This window comes from Papaver somniferum, unplaced genomic scaffold (assembly GCF_003573695.1).
Source record: "Papaver somniferum cultivar HN1 unplaced genomic scaffold, ASM357369v1 unplaced-scaffold_57, whole genome shotgun sequence".
NCBI classification, from domain to species: Eukaryota; Viridiplantae; Streptophyta; class Magnoliopsida; order Ranunculales; family Papaveraceae; genus Papaver; species Papaver somniferum.
This window is the reverse complement of record NW_020648415.1, coordinates 645,857-651,311: the sequence shown is the minus strand read 5'-3', so window position 1 is coordinate 651,311 and position 5,455 is coordinate 645,857. Positions and strand designations below refer to the sequence as shown.

The window sequence follows — 5,455 nt, the reverse complement described above, 5'->3', positions numbered from 1 at the left end:
ATGTGTACATTAATAGTGTAATTATTAGCATCATTAAGAGGAACACGATTCCTATAAGAATTTCTCGAACAATGATTTTGGAAACTTTATGCATGAGAGTTCTGATTTTCTGCAGGAATGAAATCAATTGTGGATGTTGTCAGACAGTTTACCCTATCAACAACAAAAGAAGTAGATTTTGAAGATCAGAAATCTATTTCTTTCTAGCAAAACAATGTGAATCATAATGATTTCTTTCCGCAGAAAGAGCAGGATCGCGGGTGAGGACATCGGAAAGAACATGTTCCAGATTCATAGTTCCGTTGGAAGACTGCAAATTATTTATACATTTCTTAGTAGATGCTTAATTTTCTTCGTGCCCGACGGAGAGTGCCCCTAGTAGGCATGACCGACACAACCTGGGTCAAATTCTAAGTGTTCAGAGTCAGACATGTATCCTTGGCTCCCACCTGGCATACAGAAGCCACGTATTTGCACGCTTCATCAAACACATGTACTCAGGATACCTCGCCATTTCAATTCAACAGTGTGTATATGCCACCGCCATTCTCTCCGCTAGCATATCCTTCCTCTGATCATCCACCATTGTATTCTCGAAATTCGCTCTGAATCAGTTGGATCCTAATCCGGAAGTCATGGCTGATCGCTTTTCGCTAATGAAATGCCAGAATTTATTGATGAAACATCAAACATTGCCGAAGCCATTGAAAATTCACTTTTAAAGCTTCTTTCTCTGCCTATTCATCACTTTCTGAGAAATTGAAAGAAAAAGCTCTGGGTCTTAAAGAAACAGTAAGAATGTCTACTTTGAAATAAACCCTCTGTAATTTTAATGAAAAATATGACATGAGCATAACATGTTTGTGTAATTGCCTTGTTATTAATGGTTGTTTCAGATTGTTAGAGAAACTTGGGGTCACGGTGGTAGACGTGTTCAGGATTTTACAGTTTATACTGGTTCTCTTGGGATTGCTTACCTACTATTCAAGTCCTATCAAGTTACTCATAACAAAAATGATCTTACACTTTGCTCTGAAATTGTTCAAGATTGTGATACTTCCTCCAAAAATGCAAGGTACTCTCTCCTCCCTATGTGTATATATCATTGTTTTGGATTTTGTACTGATATGTGTGTGTTTGGGTCGAAGGAACGTGACGTTTTTATGTGGGAGAGCAGGTGTTTGTGCATTAGGTGCAGTAGCAGCAAAACATTCTGGTGATGAAAGACTACTCAATCATTATCTAACTCAATTTCAAGCGGTAAAGGACCGAAATTCGCATTTTAGAGGAGCATAATTTTCTTTCGTTGAGATTGTTTTCCTGGGAAATAAATTTTTGGTGAGTGTTTTCGTTACAGATCAAGTTGCCAAGAGATATTCCTAATGAGCTACTGTATGGGAGAGCTGGTTTCTTATGGGCGTATTCCTTCTTAAACAAACATATTACTGGAGTAGTTTCATCTTCCTTTACTGTAAGTAAGCCTTTTACTTTGATTTCATTGTGTACTTCAAGTTATAAAAATCCATCGTTTTTGATCATTGGGTACAACAACATGAGGTTTTGACATGCTTACTTGTTAGCTAGTTAATGAAAACTATGTTGATTTTAGTCATGAGTAAGGGTAAAGGTTTTGGTCTGGGGGGTCCTTTGTTAACTTTTCACATTTCTTCCACTTGATTCTTGAAAGGGGAAGCTGGGTTGATTTTGTTCTCTGGTTGGGATGAAATTTTGCAGGGTTCAGTAGTTAAGGAAATAATTGAGGAAGGAAGAAGATTATCAAACAAGGGTAGATGCCCATTAATGTACGAGTGGCATGGAAAGAAGTATTGGGGAGCAGCCCATGGTTTGGCTGGAATTGTTCACGTTTTAATGGATATGGAACTTAAGCCAGATGAGGTTGAGGATGTTAAGGGAACTCTACGGTATATGATACAGAATCGCTTCCCAAGTGGGAATTATCCTTCCAGTGAGGAAAGTGAGAGTGATCGGCTTGTACATTGGTGTCATGGCTCCCCTGGTGTAGCTCTCACTCTGTCAAAGCTGCCCAGGTAAAATCCTATCTTTTTAACCACCTTTTATTTTTGTGCTTTTAGGAGGACTAAGTGGGTGTCTTAAAAGATAGTAGTAGTTTTTTATATTTAAATGGAATAAATTTCTCATGGTTTTAACCGTTTGAAGGACATTACGACTGTGGGATGCACTGCACTCGTCTATGTTGTTTAAAGCGAGTCTCTATTTGCCAGCTTTATGTTCCATTTTGATTTGATTAAAGGAAACAGCTCATCTTGTATTTATTTGGTTAGCAGAGTTTTGATGTTGTTTTGGAATGATGCGTAAACATCCACGTTTTGACTAGTGTTATTGAATAAAAAAAGTTTTTAAATGTTGAGAGAACCGGTCTACAAGAGAATTCTCTTAAGTGCATCCAACAGAGAGAGAATGTTAACACGAAACATGATGACACATCAGGTTTTTGGGGATCAAGATTTTCTGCGAGCAGCTATTGATGCTGGAGAGGTGGTTTGGGAACGAGGATTGTTAAGGCGAGTAGGTATTTGCCATGGCGTGAGTGGGAATGCTTATGTATTTCTCTCTCTTTATCGGCTAACAGGTAATGTGAAATACTTGTTTCGGGCCAAATCATTTGCTTGCTTCCTATTTGATAAAGCAGAGAAGCTGATATCAGAAGGAAAAATGCATGGAGGTGACCATCCATACTCCCTTTTTGAAGGGTTAGGAGGAATGACTTATCTGTTCCTTGACATGACCGTTCCAGCTGAGGCTAGATTTCCCGGTTATGAACTTTGAAACTCTATATTACGACTTTATAAATGTATGTATTGAAAAGGTTAGGAACGTACCGTTACTTGTTTTTGTATTTATGTCCTGTGTTCCTCTGTATTGTATTTTCTTATAACAGTGCGAGTCCATATACCAACAGTGTGGCTTTTGAACTACCAGTGTCACTTCAGGTTCTGCTTTTTACACTTGTTTGTTGGTCGGAAAATTAAGAACTTTTTAATAGAGTAATCAAGATTCATAGAGCATGCACACTAAATATAGACATTTGTCGACCAAAAGAGAGGCTAAAACCGACGTAAACAACTAGGGGCCTGAGCGCCTGACAAATTTAACTTTTCTGGCTTGCCATAGATGGTCACTCTGACACCATGTTTGTTTGCATCTGACTTGATCGAGTCATGTGCTAGTCAGATATTAGACCGTTTGTTTTCTATTTAAAGAAATCTGATCTAATCTCTTATCTAATCTCTTACTCAGATCTAACCTTTAATTCGTTCGAACCTATTTGAGTCAAGTAATACAATACCTTTGACTTATGGGACGAAAACGTTAAGCAACCTGTTTGAGCAAGTAATACAATACCTTTGACTTATGGGACGAAAACCTTAATTACATATTAAAGTGAGTTGAGTTGAACATATTAAATCAGATCCCGAAGAATCAGACTGTTTAAGTCGGATCCAGATGAATAAGATCCAAACCGACTCCGGTCCAGAAAAAAATATCAAATATGATGTACGTGTTACCTTAGTGTTGTAAAGAGTGTAATTAACTTTTTACGTTTGTTTATCTATTTACCCTAGTATTTAGATTCCAGAGGTCCAAAACTCCAAGCTAGGGCGTAATCATTCTTAGTTTTCTTACTCCGTGTCTCTCTCCCTGTTCGTTTATTCCCTGGTTTTTTCGCCGCCTCAAAACCCCATCACTACCACCACGGATCATGACATCCTATGTTGATGAACATCGTCAACAACAAAAGATTCCAGAATGATGGTATATTCCTATGTTGATGAACATCCACAACAACAAGAAGATTCCAGAATGATGGTATATTCTCTCAAAAGTAAGTAGTTATGTTTATCCTATTCACTTTATTTTATCAAAACAAGTAGTAAAACACCAAGGTGACCAAACTTGGAGTACAAAAACTTCATTCAAATGTTGGGATCCATTAAAACTCCATATTGAACAAAATTGATACAAAAGTCCCAAATTTTTGAATATTGATACAAAAACTCTAAACAAAATTTGGTTTCACAAAATTTTATGATGGTTTCGTCAAATTCTATGATGAAACCAAATTTGGTTTCATCTTATTTTTGCCTTTTTTTATTTATGAAACCAAAGATTTTAAAGATGATGAAACAGTAAGTTTATGACGAGACCAAATTTTGGTGGTACTGTTCCGATGGTGGTGCTTTTTATGCTGCTGATAGTGCTAGTATTTGTTGGTGGATGTAGTGTTGGTTGCTAGTAGTGGTAGTTGATGGTGGATATGGTGGTGGTGGTTGGTGATCGTGGTGGTCGGTGATGATAGTGCTGGTATATATTGATGGTGGACATGGTGGTGGTGGTTGGATATGGTGGTGGTGGTTTGTGGTTGGTGATGTCAGGGATGGAGCCAGCCCATTGCAAGGGTTGGTAGTTGCACCCCTTGATTTTTGAAATCTATACTAGGTCTTCCGTTTTCCAAGCCGAAAAAAAAATTAAACGAAGTTTGCACCTCCAAGAATCCGAATGTTTGCACCTCTTCAAGTCCTGATGAAAACACCTTGCTTGTTTCTCTCATCACGGAAGAAAAAAAAAGAAAAGAAATGTAAAGTGTATGTATATCTTCTTCTCTCGTTTTTTTTTATCTGCAGCTTCTCTGCCATCGTTATCAACTTCTTGGATGACTTGAATTAAGGTAAACCTTTATTCTCTTTGGATTTATTTATGTTCTGATTGATAGGTGTATTATATGATTTATATCTCTTCACATGCATATTAGTTTGTGATTCGATGTTTAAGAAAAGTTTCTGCGGATTATTTACCTAAATTTGTCATTTGCGGCTTTTTGCAGAGTTGGACTTCTTATTTCACATTTTCTTACTTGCACGTCACTGTAAGCTCCTTGAAGAGAATTCCTTCAGAGGAAGAACCGCCGACTTTTTCTACGTCCTCTTATTTGGTGCTACTGTCTTAACTGGGATCGTATGATCGCTGTCGTATGCGTCAAAAATAATTTCAGTTTCTTACTTAACTAAAATAAGTGAAATATGTGGTAAGAAAGAGTTCGTTCCCACAGATAGGCTTTTGTTGTTATAAAATTTCAGTTTCTTAATAACCAATGTGGGAATTTTTGTTTTAGAAAAGCAATAAAAATAATTGAAAGCAGTAAAATATGAAAGTAATCAATAAGAGGAAGATATTGGTAACGGGATAGTATCATTCAGAAACATGTATTCTCATCAATGACTAGAATTGATAATTTAATCTCTCATTTATTAAAAGTCCTAGGATACCTTGATCGCAAGTATATCCCGCTATTTCCCTGATTTGATCACAACCACATTAAAAGATGCATATGTGAATTCTTCCTAGAAAGCAACACAATTAAGTTTAACTCCCTAAAAGCACTAAGTTCTATGGAATAAGACTAATCAAGGCAATC

At 37.0% G+C, this 5,455-nt stretch overlaps 1 pseudogene; it reads left to right on the top strand.

The window, feature by feature from the left end:
• The first annotated feature begins 635 nt into the window (after nt 1-635).
• On the top strand, nt 636-2,891 carry LOC113343368 (annotated as a pseudogene).
• The last annotated feature ends 2,564 nt before the right edge of the window (nt 2,892-5,455 follow it).